Source organism: Paramormyrops kingsleyae, chromosome 13 (assembly GCF_048594095.1).
Source record: "Paramormyrops kingsleyae isolate MSU_618 chromosome 13, PKINGS_0.4, whole genome shotgun sequence".
Lineage (NCBI taxonomy): Eukaryota > Metazoa > Chordata > Actinopteri > Osteoglossiformes > Mormyridae > Paramormyrops > Paramormyrops kingsleyae.
In genome coordinates this window covers 3,525,690-3,542,008 of record NC_132809.1, presented here as the reverse complement: position 1 = coordinate 3,542,008, position 16,319 = coordinate 3,525,690, and the positions used below count along the sequence as shown (strand labels likewise).

At 41.0% G+C, this 16,319-nt stretch overlaps 1 long non-coding RNA gene across 1 annotated transcript; it reads left to right on the top strand.

Annotated features, from left to right (window-relative positions):
- The first annotated feature begins 973 nt into the window (after window positions 1-973).
- Window positions 974-4,308, top strand: LOC140578248 (uncharacterized). Its single transcript, XR_011982347.1, has 4 exons — window positions 974-1,607; window positions 1,878-1,958; window positions 2,212-2,297; window positions 3,304-4,308. It is a non-coding gene; the product is annotated as an uncharacterized lncRNA (long non-coding RNA).
- Window positions 4,309-16,319: the final 12,011 nt, after the last annotated feature.

The following is a 16,319-nucleotide window of genomic DNA, read 5'->3' as shown; positions in this document are numbered from 1 at the left end:
GCTTTGAAGCACTGTCAGACCTCGGTTACACATATGCTTGTGTATCGTGTGGTTATCATCCAGTATCTGTTGTGATGGACCTTCATGAGAAGGGCGTTTTTAGCATGCCTGGTAAGTGAACACATTTATTCATTTTCTTAGTCTTACATTGTTTCAAGCACCACATATCCAGCTATGACTGTTTGGAACATGCTTACTTAAGTCTTGCTTTCCTTAGTGAGCAGCATTGAGGAACCATCTCAGACTTTTGATGGAAAGGTAAGTGTTGAAAATTTCTGGGAGATGGTTTCCCTTGAAATGATCAGCCGTGGGTTGGTCCCAAGTAAGTACAGTCCGCACAATGTTCTAGGTGGGATGACAGTATTCTAGCATTTACTTTGTTTATCGTGGAATAATGTACTGTTATGTTAATAATATTTTCTAACATCATTTAAAGGCAACAAGTCAAACCCATTTGTCGTCCATCCCAGTTACCATAGTTGGGCTCCGTGGATTGGTCCTCACACAAGAGATAGGGATGTTGTACTCAACACTGAATACAAAGAAGTGTATTCTGCTTGTAGTGCAAAGGAGGAATCTGAGTTTAACCTCACAGAGGACCGACTGACTGATGAACTTCTTAAGCTCAAGGTACTGAACTTAAGTCAATTTTTGTCAGTTTTGTCAAAGATGTGTGTTTTTGAACCACGCCAGACCAACTATACTAATGTTCATTATAGATGGAAGCTGTGCGTGCTCTGTGCCGACAGTGTGGCATAGACCCCAAAGGCTCACGGATGGACCTGGTAACGAGACTTCAACAAGAAATGAAGAACAGAGCGAGTTATGATAAGGTGTTTTCACAGATCTGGGGAGCTTCTGGTAAGTTGTGTTCTATTACTGAGAGACCGTTTTTACAGACAGTTCTTAGTTTCATTACTTGGAATGGTTGCACTCTGATTTACAGTTTCCTTAAACAGGTGGATGGGCTGTGGTCACCTGTCCTTGTGCTGTGGTGTATGGTGTTAAGTTCAACATAAGGGCTGAGAGCCCCCGGGACTTTGCTGACCTTTTATTGTCGATGAAACATTTTCCAAACATTGTATTATATGATTTTGCGAGAGGGTTGGCAACACATACCAACCTAAGAGATCCAGAATCATTACCCTTCAAACCTCATGGGGGTAGGTTACTTGAGCCTACTGAAGATAACATCAGATGTGCCACTACTGGACAGATAAAAGTGAGCTTGCCATGGCTAGTCACCAAGAAGCCAGTTCCTGATGAAAATGGCCACCCTATAACTGGATCGTCTGAGCATTATGCTCTTTATGATAGATTTCATGAGGCAAACTCAAAAGATGCCAGGGATGTCTTGCGAAAGGTGGAACTGGTCCCAGAGTTACGTGGTTGGATCAACAGCCCGTGTGCTGAACAGCTCTTTGCTGGAATGAGGAAAAACAATCATTTTCTCAACATGATGACTCCCTCATCGCATGTCTTTTTGATGCGAAATATTTTGTGTCACTACAACAATGCTAGAAATTCAAGAACCATAGAAAGCATGAAGAAGAGATTGGGCAAAGGAGTGGACATACAGTTAAAGTCCAATGGTCAGACAGTTTTGGGTATGTATTCCACCCTCATTCTAAATTATTAGTGGTAATGTCATGTTTATGTCATGTTTATGTAATTTTGCTGTCCGGTGCCGTGAAGTTATATTTGTCTTTTAATTGTAGGTGATTCCTCATGTTTATTTTGCAATTTGAAAGATCATAAAGCTATAACTTACAAATCTGTCAGAAATGCTAGACAGCATAGCGTTGATGAGAAATGCATGCAGTACAACCGATTTAACTCATTCTAAATCATTTGGTTTAAAATGTGCTTTTTTGCAGCACCAGCTGAAGCACCAGCCGAACAAGCACAAACAACAACAGCAGCACCAGCTCATGGTATGACAACTGCAGCATCCCCTGGTATGAAGACAATATATATTTTTTGAGGGCCTGGTTGTACAACTTAATAAAAACCTTAACACATCCATGTTTTTTAGAATATGTATACTTATGTATGTTTGCAGTGGGTACTTGATCTGCAGCTAAATGTATACCAACCTTCAGCCACCCTAAGAAAGTGTTATATGCTTCATAAGATGGCTCAGTATCACAGAAATGTGGTGAAACACTTATTTGGTTAATATTTTCATGCATGGTCTGATATGTATGACAGGAGATCTACCAGTGTGCAGTGATGACTGCTGGGGACTACCACATCTGGAGCACACAAGTGCCCGATCGGAAATCAGAGACTCAGAGGTGCATGTTTTATGTTTTGTTCCTCCGTATTTGTTTGTTTGTTTATATATTGATTGACTCATTTGATTGATTGCCGCATGGGCTCTCTTAGTCGCAAATTTGGAAACCATTTAACAATTGGCAACCATTTCATGTAATACAGTTGTCATTGTTTATGGGTGTTATAACTTTTAACATCTAATGTATCGGTTATTATATTATTTATAACTTGGAAACAAACTATTCATTAATCAGTAATACAATTCCTTTTGTGTCATACTTTTTAAATATTTTCTGTGATGCCTCGTAGTGCATGGCATATAAGTGAAGTGATTAGTTGTCATTGACACACCACAGCACACAGTGCACAACAACAAAATGTGTACTCTGCATTTAACCTATATGACACCATGACATTGCAGAGGAGAGCAGTGCTTGGGGGTGGTACCTTGCTCAGGGTACTTCAGTGGCACCTTTCGATTACAAGTGCACTTCCCTATCCATTAGGCCACCACTGACCCTATTACAAACAGCAGCATAATTTAATGGAGTCAGATTAAGTGGTCTTAGTGATCTGACCTGAAGGTGGGGATTAGGGTTGTAACGGTATGAGATTTTCACGGTATGATAATCGTCTCAGAAAATATCACGGTTTCGTGGTATACGGTATTAAACTATCATTATTATTAGTATAATCATCAGCTACAATGACCCTTAAATGAATAAAAAGAGATATGGTTTTTGGATGAACATGGTTTATTGTAACAAACTTTTTTTTAATGAAAATAAAAAAAACTTATGGAAGTATGAGTCTAACTTTTGGGGGAAAAATAAATAAAATAAAGCTGCGCATCTCCCATTTGAACAAAATAAGGAATAAGTTATTTCTCTTTATATTAGACAAGAATAAATCAAACTGTCCTTCCTCTTTAACAGCATATATGGGAGAGCAATATGTGCAGGGTCATGTTTGTTAATATTTTCCTGAGATTATCATAGCAGCATGCATTTCTTTGCTTTTTTTCAGGTCAGATTATGATGAAGAAATGTAAGCATGTTGAGATTTTCAGGGCTCAATCTTGACCGCTGAGGTGAGAGAATGTGTCCACTTGTACTAAACACCTATGAGTTTTCAGTTAGTGTATTTGATGATTATTCTTTTAAATAAAATTATAAAATAATCATTAAGTGTTCTCTTGAGAGTAGCTCTGGATATGTTCATGTGTTCACGTCTTCACATAGTGAATGAGACAGCAGACGCTTTAAAAACCATGACCATCATGCAGTGGCGGTTTTAAGCAAGGGCGAACGGGGCAGCCGCCCGGGGCGGCACTTTTTCATGTCACGTGGGGGGCGGCACACGAACTTGGAGGAAAACAAAAATAATCTAAATAAAGCGTTTTTCTAGAGGATGGGCGAGCGGAGACGATAAGGGATGAAGTTGGGAGGGCGCCGGGAGGGATTCTATGGGGGGCGGCACACGAACCTGGAGGACAAAATAATCATCTGTGCCGCTGTGTGTGTGTGTGTGTGTGTGTGTGTGTGGGGGGGGGGGGTAGTTGGTTAATGAGCAAGCGGCAGCCTTTTTGCGCTGTATATTCACAGACGCACATCGCGATTTAATTTGCTGCACAGCTATATTTTGATTTATTCATCCATCTATCTATGAAATCGGACATTTTACGTGGCATCTGAATTATACTGTAATTGACTCCAATTACATGACTGGATTCCGGGATTCCCTCTGCATCACAGAAATAATACGGCTTTAAGTTATAAATGGAACTTACCTTTATCTTCACGGAGGGATGGTGTTCGCGAATATGGGAGAACATGTTCGACGTATTTCCTCCTTTTGCGGCCACTGTTCGTCCACATTTCTTGCAAACTGGATATCCACCCCACGATCATTTTTCGGATACCCAAAATATTCCCATACTGCAGATTTTAATTTTTTTTTCGGCGGGAAATAGAGATTAGAATTTGCAGCCACTATCGGACATTTTCGCCGCTGTGCATTTATGGGTGGAGTCTAAGCAGTAAAGCGGAAAGAAGTTGCATATACACAGCAGCGCAGGTGAGATCTGGTTTCTTTTTTTTTTTTCCAAACCGCGGATAGGCAAATGTGCATGATATGATAATCGTACATGTCAATATCACAATAAACCGCCATACCGGTATACCGTTACAACCCTAGTGGGGATTGATACACCTTACAAAGTTGATGCTGTAATATTTATCACTCTGATGCATTGTTCTGACCCATATGCATATAAGCCTTTCAGTCTGACAAGCTGGTAGTATCATGACTGCCTTTTTCCAGGTCTGGTGCCCAACGTGATCAAATTGTTTTACACCTGTGCCCTCAGGTGGAGTCAACTCTATGTGATACCATTACAATATGTCATAGTTTTACAATAGTTGTGACAATATAATTTCTTTTAGGAAAATTCAATGTGTTGAAAGCACAGATGGTAGAGGAGGAGGAATGGGTTCCATCTCCATTGAACAGGTATTTATGTAGCTGATCTTACAGCTGAACCTGCTGTTTTTCTCTTTTTTTCTCTGTGCTTACTGTGCTGTACCCTACAAAAATGTGAAAACAATGAGCTTCATTTTAAGCAGTTGGAGTTGGAATGTAGAAGTCATGCTATTTTTGTCTGTTTTTGTTATATTACAGAACTATTGTAAAATAATATTTGCGTGCTTGTATGATTTCTTTCACAGATCCCCCTCGACGTCCTGGAGGATATCCTTTTAGAAGTAGTCCTGTTCGAGGGTGACAAAGCTTTTTTAAAGCTGTCACTTGTTTGTCACCTTTTTTTGGGACTTAGTCGGAAGGGAAACATTCCGTGCCCGAGCGCATTTTCAGTGGCTTGACAGTAGGTATAAAACATATTATGATATTTGAATACCCTTTGAGTTAGGATGTTTGTATTCCCATTAACAAGGGATTTTACTCTAATGAATCATTCTTAAATTTGAAACCTACAGGTGTAGTTCCATGGAAACTGTACAGTGCGGCCTATCAAGCACAATTCCGACGATTGTATCGCCTGGAATGCTGCCAGCACTGTCTAGAGACTTATAAGAACAGCTTACCAGGTATGCATACTGTGTAAGAATGTTGACAATTGTTGCTGAAGTCAGTGGTTGCAAAAAGAAAGTCACCAGAACAATTTATTGTGTGTCAGGTCCTGAATATTTTCTTGAAAGTATGCAATGAAAAACATTGTTGCTCTGTTTTGATACTAAGTATGCTTGCTTATTATTTATTGTCCCATAGGCTACATTGGGCGTGGAAGACGAGGGGAACTTCACACAGCCTGGGTTCTGCAGCGAGTTCTGCAAACACCTTACGGAAGACTTGGGTGTGTGAATGGGTGGGTGGGTCAGTGAGTGAGTGAGTGAATGGGTGGGTATGTAAGGAAAATAGCAAATTGGATGACTTTGGAATAAAAAAATAACAGCTACTATGCCTCTGTTTCCTTGTCTACACACAGACTACACACATGACCGAACCACATTTTAAGTTTTATCAGCTTTTCATTAAAAAGCACAGTGGCACCCAATTGTGATGAGTTACTGTATGTGGAAATGAGTGGCACCTCTGTATCATTTGTGAATAATTTGTCATCTCATATCGACATTAAATCATAAGTTTATTTAATTTTAATGTTGGCACAGAAATAAGTTACAGTGCCTTTGGAAATGCAATAAAATGCTCATTTGGAAAACGTTTAACTATCCTTTGTAATTGAGTAAAATTATGATAACTGAATACTTTTATAAGGCACTGTATACTTGATTGCAATGGGTTTTATTACTTTCCGGCTATATTAATACACCAATCAATATGTTAACCAATCATCACAGACAAGCATTACATCGATATCGGATTGAAACTATATTATGGCCATCCTACAGCTACATAAACAAGGGTAAATAGTCCTACTTTCACTGTCCTGGAGAGAGAGAGCGAGAGAGACAGAGATGTAAACATGTAAGCAGCAGCAGAATAAAATAGAAATATGATTTCAGAATGTTTTACTTACTGTATGCAAATGTCATTTTCGAGAAATGTTTGGCTCGCATTATCACCAAATTGATGACAATATCACCATTTACTACAAAACTTTGAACTCAATAATTAACAAAATAATATATAAGAAATAAATTGAGAAACTAAATTTCCTGTTACAGACAATTTATCTTAAAATAGTTTGATGTTCAGAATGCTCCTCACTCCACTTCACGCAACTTTAAAACAAGCAAGGACCATGTTAGGCCAAAAGCTGAACAATGTTTGTGGGCAACACTCTTGATTTCCCCAGGAGATCTAGACATAGCATATATGCTCACCTAAAGGATTATTAGGAACACCTGTTCAATTTCTCATTAATGCAATTATCTAATCAACCAATCACATGGCAGTTGCTTCAATGCATTTAGGGGTGTGGTCCTGGTCAAGACAATCTCCTGAACTCCAAACTGAATGTCAGAATGGGAAAGAAAGGTGATTTAAGCAATTTTGAGCGTGGCATAGTTGTTGGTGCCAGACGGGCCGGTCTGAGTATTTCACAATCTGCTCAGTTACTGGGATTTTCACGCACAACCATTTCTAGGGTTTACAAAGAATGGTGTGCAAAGGGAAAAACATCCAGTATGCGGCAGTCCCGTTGGGCGAAAATGCCTTGTTGATGCTAGAGGTCAGAGGAGAATGGTCCGACTGATTCAAGCTGATAGAAGAGCAACTTTGGCTGAAATAACCACTCGTTACAACCGAGGTATGCAGCAAAGCATTTGTGAAGCCACAACACGCACAACCTTGAGGCGGATGGGCTACAACAGCAGAAGACCCCACCGGGTACCACTCATCTCCACTACAAATAGGAAAAAGAGGCTACAATTTGCACGAGCTCACCAAAATTGGACAGTTGAAGACTGGAAAAATGTTGCCTGGTCTGATGAGTCTCGATTTCTGTTGAGACATTCAAATGGTAGAGTCAGAATTTGGCGTAAACAGAATGAGAACATGGATCCATCATGCCTTGTTACCACTGTGCAGGCTGCTGGTGGTGGTGTAATGGTGTGGGGGATGTTTTCTTGGCACACTTTAGGCCCCTTAGTGCCAATTGGGCATCGTTTAAATGCCACGGCCTACCTGAGCATTGTTTCTGACCATGTCCATCCCTTTATGACCACCATGTACCCATCCTCTGATGGCTACTTCCAGCAGGATAATGCACCATGTCACAAAGCTCGAATCATTTCAAATTGATTTCTTGAACATGACAGTGAGTTCACTGTACTACAATGGCCCCAACAGTCACCAGATCTCAACCCAATAGAGCATCTTCGGGATGTGTTGGAACGGGAGCTTCGTGCCCTGGATGTGCATCCCACAAATCTCCATCAACTGCAAGATGCTATCCTATCAATATGGGCCAACATTTCTAAAGAATGCTTTCAGCACCTTGTTGAATCAATGCCACGTAGAATTAAGGCAGTTCTGAAGGCGAAAGGGGGTCAAACACCATATTAGTATGGTGTTCCTAATAATCCTTTAGGTGAGTGTATGTGTGTATGTGCACAATGAATGAATGGAATAAGCTGCTACAGTTACATTGAACCATGTGCTTGTGCTCATGTGCACAAGCACACACACACACACACACACACACACGCCGATGGGCTTTAAAGTTTAACTTTAGGTTTGTGAAAGCAGACATAATTATTTCTGTCAGGACCTCGATGTGTATCCAAGCCCCAAAAACACACTAACTCAGGCGTTCACGCAACTTATCGCGAAAAACCAGACAGAAATAGACTTGAAAATTTTAAAGAAAAGACATTAGCGGTTTTTGTTAATGTTTAAAGGTATAAAAAAAAACCTTTGCTGCCTTTCTTAAATGGCTAGAAAACATTGCCTCAACACTATTAAACACGGAATCCGCTGTTTGTAAACGGTCCGCATTTTACCCTCACCGCTAAAATAGTTGTGCTTGTTTCACACTTTCTCTTGTTTCGCTTGGGTATGCCTCTACTTAAATATTGTGTCTCTAGTTAAAAGTTTGGGACCTGTGTCTCATTCACATAGGCTTTCACATATGCAAATTGCCACCCCTCTTCTGGGCTAATGCCGTACGCTCATTTTGACAACGAATTGCCAGCGTTATTCGTTGATTTTTTTTGTCTAAAATGTTTATTATTCACATTGGTAGAAAAGTGCTTCAATACTTTAAAAAAAGGTCATGGTTTATTTGAAATAACTGGGCACTCCGTTTGTTGCTGCCATATTTTGAAATGGGTTGTCTAAGGAATCCTTATTCTTTGTTTGATGCCCCGGTTTCGGGTAAACATCCGCGACGGTTTATGACTACACCACATGGCCAAAGTGGCCTGCGAACGGACGATCACCCTGATAACAAAATACAACTAAATACATCTTTGTCAGGATGTGGGGCGGGGCAGGTCTATGACATTCGGGCTAAATGGGGGCAATAGCTTGGGGAGCCAGCCTATCTCAAAGCCTGTGGCCTGTTTGATTCTACCCCATGTTTCCTCCGTGTATGTCCGCTGTGATATGCTTAACAGACACGTTTGATGGCATTATTCTAACATAGCATGTTGCTAAATACCGCTCACTAGTTCCTACAGCTATTAAATGTATTTAAATGAAATCGGGGCATCTTGTTTAGAATAAAACTAAGAAAATACAGGAGATCGATCTTTCGCGTGTGTTGCTGCCGCCGCCATTTTGAAAGGCGCGTCTGCGTCACTGCGCATGCGCAAGCTTCGCATCCCATAAGGCAGTTATTTCGCCCGCATTGTTCAAACGGGTGGCACGCGCCTGGCCCTGCTCCTTGGATAATGGCAGCCTAGATCACGCTAGCTTTGTGCTACACTGACGGGACCCAGAGCCGCTATGGATGGATCTTCGCCTTTGGTGAAGTGTTTTTTTTTCTCTTTGACATTGAAATAAAACTGTTAAACTGATTACGGCTTTTTCTCATTTTTAAAAACTTGGGCTAAAGTAGTTGTGCTTGTTTCACACTTTCTCTTGTTTCGCTTGGGTATGCCTCTACTTAAATATTGTGTCTCTAGTTAAAAGTTTTGGACCTGTGTCTCATTCACATAGGCTTTCACATATGCAAATTGCCACCCCTCTTCTGGGCTAATGCCGTACGCTCATTTTGACAACGAATTACCAGCGTTATTCGTTGATTTTTTTTGTCTAAAATGTTTATTATTCACATTGGTAGAAAAGTGCTTCAATACTTTAAAAAAAGGTCATGGTTTATTTGAAATAACTGGGCACTCCGTTTGTTGCTGCCATATTTTGAAATGGGTTGTCTAAGGAATCCTTATTCTTTGTTTGATGCCCCGGTTTCGGGTAAACATCCGCGACGGTTTATGACTACACCACATGGCCAAAGTGGCCTGCGAACGGACGATCACCCTGATAACAAAATACAACTAAATACATCTTTGTCAGGATGTGGGGGGGGGGGGAGGTCTATGACATTCGGGCTAAATGGGGGCAATAGCTTGGGGAGCCAGCCTATCTCAAAGCCTGTGGCCTGTTTGATTCTACCCCATGTTTCCTCCGTGTATGTCCGCTGTGATATGCTTAACAGACACGTTTGATGGCATTATTCTAACATAGCATGTTGCTAAATACCGCTCACTAGTTCCTACAGCTATTAAATGTATTTAAATGAAATCGGGGCATCTTGTTTAGAATAAAACTAAGAAAATACAGGAGATCGATCTTTCGCGTGTGTTGCTGCCGCCGCCATTTTGAAAGGCGCGTCTGCGTCACTGCGCATGCGCAAGCTTCGCATCCCATAAGGCAGTTATTTCGCCCGCATTGTTCAAACGGGTGGCACGCGCCTGGGCCTGCTCCTTGGATAATGGCAGCCTAGATCACGCTAGCTTTGTGCTACGCTGACGGGACCCAGAGCCGCTTTGGATGGATCTTCGCCTTTGGTGAAGTGTTTTTTTTTCTCTTTGACATTGAAATAAAACTGTTAAACTGATTACGGCTTTTTCTCATTTTTAAAAACTTGGGCTAAAGTAGTTGTGCTTGTTTCACACTTTCTCTTGTTTCGCTTGGGTATGCCTCTACTTAAATATTGTGTCTCTAGTTAAAAGTTTTGGACCTGTGTCTCATTCACATAGGCTTTCACATATGCAAATTGCCACCCCTCTTCTGGGCTAATGCCGTACGCTCATTTTGACAACGAATTACCAGCGTTATTCGTTGATTTTTTTTGTCTAAAATGTTTATTATTCACATTGGTAGAAAAGTGCTTCAATACTTTAAAAAAAGGTCATGGTTTATTTGAAATAACTGGGCACTCCGTTTGTTGCTGCCATATTTTGAAATGGGTTGTCTAACGAATCCTTATTCTTTGTTTGATGCCCCGGTTTCGGGTAAACATCCGCGACGGTTTATGACTACACCACATGGCCAAAGTGGCCTGCGAACGGACGATCACCCTGATAACAAAATACAACTAAATACATCTTTGTCAGGATGTGGGGGGGGGGGGAGGTCTATGACATTCGGGCTAAATGGGGGCAATAGCTTGGGGAGCCAGCCTATCTCAAAGCCTGTGGCCTGTTTGATTCTACCCCATGTTTCCTCCGTGTATGTCCGCTGTGATATGCTTAACAGACACGTTTGATGGCATTATTCTAACATAGCATGTTGCTAAATACCGCTCACTAGTTCCTACAGCTATTAAATGTATTTAAATGAAATCGGGGCATCTTGTTTAGAATAAAACTAAGAAAATACAGGAGATCGATCTTTCGCGTGTGTTGCTGCCGCCGCCATTTTGAAAGGCGCGTCTGCGTCACTGCGCATGCGCAAGCTTCGCATCCCATAAGGCAGTTATTTCGCCCGCATTGTTCAAACGGGTGGCACGCGCCTGGCCCTGCTCCTTGGATAATGGCAGCCTAGATCACGCTAGCTTTGTGCTACGCTGACGGGACCCAGAGCCGCTATGGATGGATCTTCGCCTTTGGTGAAGTGTTTTTTTTTCTCTTTGACATTGAAATAAAACTGTTAAACTGATTACGGCTTTTTCTCATTTTTAAAAACTTGGGCTAAAGTAGTTGTGCTTGTTTCACACTTTCTCTTGTTTCGCTTGGGTATGCCTCTACTTAAATATTGTGTCTCTAGTTAAAAGTTTTGGACCTGTGTCTCATTCACATAGGCTTTCACATATGCAAATTGCCACCCCTCTTCTGGGCTAATGCCGTACGCTCATTTTGACAACGAATTACCAGCGTTATTCGTTGATTTTTTTTTGTCTAAAATGTTTATTATTCACATTGGTAGAAAAGTGCTTCAATACTTTAAAAAAAAGGTCATGGTTTATTTGAAATAACTGGGCACTCCGTTTGTTGCTGCCATATTTTGAAATGGGTTGTCTAAGGAATCCTTATTCTTTGTTTGATGCCCCGGTTTCGGGTAAACATCCGCGACGGTTTATGACTACACCACATGGCCAAAGTGGCCTGCGAACGGACGATCACCCTGATAACAAAATACAACTAAATACATCTTTGTCAGGATGTGGGGGGGGGGAGAGGTCTATGACATTCGGGCTAAATGGGGGCAATAGCTTGGGGAGCCAGCCTATCTCAAAGCCTGTGGCCTGTTTGATTCTACCCCATGTTTCCTCCGTGTATGTCCGCTGTGATATGCTTAACAGACACGTTTGATGGCATTATTCTAACATAGCATGTTGCTAAATACCGCTCACTAGTTCCTACAGCTATTAAATGTATTTAAATGAAATCGGGGCATCTTGTTTAGAATAAAACTAAGAAAATACAGGAGATCGATCTTTCGCGTGTGTTGCTGCCGCCGCCATTTTGAAAGGCGCGTCTGCGTCACTGCGCATGCGCAAGCTTCGCATCCCATAAGGCAGTTATTTCGCCCGCATTGTTCAAACGGGTGGCACGCGCCTGGCCCTGCTCCTTGGATAATGGCAGCCTAGATCACGCTAGCTTTGTGCTACGCTGACGGGACCCAGAGCCGCTATGGATGGATCTTCGCCTTTGGTGAAGTGTTTTTTTTTCTCTTTGACATTGAAATAAAACTGTTAAACTGATTACGGCTTTTTCTCATTTTTAAAAACTTGGGCTAAAGTAGTTGTGCTTGTTTCACACTTTCTCTTGTTTCGCTTGGGTATGCCTCTACTTAAATATTGTGTCTCTAGTTAAAATTTCCGGACTTGAAATGCCCTTAGATTCAGAACATGAGAAGGGTAACACATTGAATAGACTAAAATGAAATTGGGTATGCCTCTACTTAAATATTGTGTCTCTAGTTAAAATTTCCGGACTTGAAATGCCCTTAGATTCAGAACATGAGAAGGGTAACACATTGAATAGACTAAAATGAAATTTGAATAAATAAATCATGTATATATGTTTTGTTTTAGGGCGTAACACTAGAAAACGCAGACGGTACGTTTTGCTGCTAGGTTGTTTCTCTTTTGTTTCAGGGACCGCAGGTCTGGGCCTTATGTCCTAAAAATTATATGACAATATTGCAAAATATTTATCACAAATGCATATGTAGAAAACAGACTACGACAGGTGCTTTTGAGTTTTTCTGATTATGATGACCGAATTGTTTTATTAAGAGTTATGGAGTATGTGACCGATATATTATTAAATTACACCAACAACCTCAATGGTATTTATGTAAAAATAGTATATTATGATTGTTAATTATGCAGATGTTTAGGCTATATTATGATGCTCAGGATACTCAAGTTAATGCTGATGATATGAATGCTCTATAAGATATTTTATCGATATCACAGCCTGATAACCTTACAAGCTGCATTACTTCTGCATGCATGTTATGTTGTTAGAATGAGCGTGCACCTCAGAGTAACAGTAAGTTTACACAATGTTTTATTGTTTATGTTTTAAAGCATCCAACGCATTTACAGGCCAGTCCTGATGCAACAAGGTTTTGCCTAGACGGTGTGTTCAGATGCCCATGCTGCACTTATGCAACTGACCAACAATTCAAATTTACAACACACATTCAGAGCCACGTGAGACATGCAGTACAGCATAGAGGTAATTCCTAATGATGTTTATTGGTCTATTGATTTTGGTGGTTTTAAAACATACACATGCTTAAATGTAGAATGCACTTCTTACAATCAAGATAGACAAAATGATGTGGAGTTCCTTAGTGGGAGTCCCTGAAGTCATGTGAATATTGGTAAGCTAATTTACCTATGTTTGTGTTTTGTTTGACACTGTAACTTTCTGATCAGCTACTCCTGACCTCACTCCCCCAGTCCCGTTCTGTGTATACCTTTCTTTTCTGTTGATAGCTTTGGTCTTCATGTTGCCGTCTTGCAGGTTTCTTCATCAGCAAATGCAACAATTATTGCAGACCCACAGGACACTTTCATTGTCTTTATTGCAGCCAAACAATAATACGCAAAGACCAGTTTAAACATCATGTATCCCAATGCATCAGTGAAACCAAGCCAACCACAACGGAAGCGCATCAGTCACCTCCCGCCTCTCCTGCTCCCTCCTTTACTGCTTCTGAAGCTGCATGTCCCCCTCCCCCAGTCCCCATCCTCCACCCCTCACTTTCTTCATGTTCCTCTGATCCTGGCTCCTCAGCAGCACCAGCACTACCACCCTCTCACCCAAAGAAAGCAGAAAACAGTGAAGTGTACTAGCTGTGGCCTAATCCTTAATAGACGGAACCTACGGATACATCTTCGAAGACGTCACACTCCCATCAAAATGGACATTACGGCACAGAACCACCTCAGTGCTCAGTGTGTTGATTACACAAATGGAGTGTTTGCAGTAGCAAAGTCTTTTATAGCACCCAGCACACCAGTACGTGTCATTAAAAGGACATGGGGTCCTGAACAAAAAACAATGTGTGAGCTGGATATCTGCAGAATTAATGCAGAGTTTGCAGAGAGGTCAAACCTTCGTCCATTTGAGTGCCACCACATTCAGTCCCTCGTGTACTGCCCTCCAGCCAGAATGGACACTCCATCACTTACAGAGGATGTTTTGCAGGTGATGGTACATGACAAGTGGTTTGGGGAAGACAAAAAGGAAAGGTGTTTGGTACGTCAGAGAGAAGCAAATGATGCAGGAGTCCCGTTGTCCTGTCTGGTGACTGTGTGTGGACCCCCCTACAAAAAGCACATTTCTGTATACGAGTCAACTATCTCCTATTACAGCCGGCTTGGCAGAGTGGTGGTAAGGTACAATTCTAAAATCATTTCATGGCATTGTCCTTGCGCGAACCCAAGGCAGTCATGCATACCTAAATATGTTGCCAAGTGGCATTTATTTGAAACAGACCAGGCACTCTTCAGAAAAACCAGAAGTGTGGAGGAGAACATCACAGAACATTTTCCAATTGACATGGAAAGTTTTGACCTAGAAGAAGGAGCTCCATACTCACCTGAAGGCAAAAATCTGTCGCGATGGTTCAATACATTTTTCATAAGAAGAAACTGCCTGCGATTTTCCCCTCAGACGTGGTCAAGACCATTCATTTCCCTGTGCACTTCATACCATCAGAAACCTTTTGCTCAGAATGTTTAGAGCCCACTCCTCTAAGCGAACCTGTGCTGATTACATCTAAGGCTAAAATCCTAACAATCACTGATGTCATAGAAGGTATGTTCTCTCTTTATTTAAATATTTATTATCGATATTTTAACATTTCATTACTCACTACATGTACTGTAAATGTCAGTGTAGCCATGACTTCCACTATCAGCAGCTTAGCCTCCTTCCCAGCAATTCACACTTGTATGCTTACTGAGATAATTTCATACACTGGCTTTTAGTACTGTGCAAAGTATAGAGACATGTCACAGTGTAAAATGGTGAAAGATAAATGTGTAACATTTACTGGTGCTTGTGTCCATTAGGAATTTCAGTGTACAGAAAATGGTGCTACAGGTGTGGTATGGCATATCGATACCAGGAGTGGACTGATGGTGTCCACAATTTCGATGACCACACACTTCTGTCCATATACATGTGCCATTTTCTACGCAATACACTTCAGGTAGGAACCATGTTCTGTTGTTTTAATCATTTAAAACAATTACGAATACTTTATCAAAATAATATATTGTAAAGCCTTTAAATGTCATACATCAATTTCACAGACTCATCAGGCAGTAGGGAGTGCCATGGATGTGTTGGAGAAGACCTCTGGTAAAACCTATCCATCCAGGGAAAGGGTCCTGCAGGCTTATTTAAGCTTTGAAGCACTGTCAGACCTCGGTTACACATATGCTTGTGTATCGTGTGGTTATCATCCAGTATCTGTTGTGATGGACCTTCATGAGAAGGGCGTTTTTAGCATGCCTGGTAAGTGAACACATTTATTCATTTTCTTAGTCTTACATTGTTTCAAGCACCACATATCCAGCTATGACTGTTTGGAACATGCTTACTTAAGTCTTGCTTTCCTTAGTGAGCAGCATTGAGGAACCATCTCAGACTTTTGATGGAAAGGTAAGTGTTGAAAATTTCTGGGAGATGGTTTCCCTTGAAATGATCAGCCGTGGGTTGGTCCCAAGTAAGTACAGTCCGCACAATGTTCTAGGTGGGATGACAGTATTCTAGCATTTACTTTGTTTATCGTGGAATAATGTACTGTTATGTTAATAATATTTTCTAACATCATTTAAAGGCAACAAGTCAAACCCATTTGTCGTCCATCCCAGTTACCATAGTTGGGCTCCGTGGATTGGTCCTCACACAAGAGATAGGGATGTTGTACTCAACACTGAATACAAAGAAGTGTATTCTGCTTGTAGTGCAAAGGAGGAATCTGAGTTTAACCTCACAGAGGACCGACTGACTGATGAACTTCTTAAGCTCAAGGTACTGAACTTAAGTCAATTTTTGTCAGTTTTGTCAAAGATGTGTGTTTTTGAACCACGCCAGACCAACTATACTAATGTTCATTATAGATGGAAGCTGTGCGTGCTCTGTGCC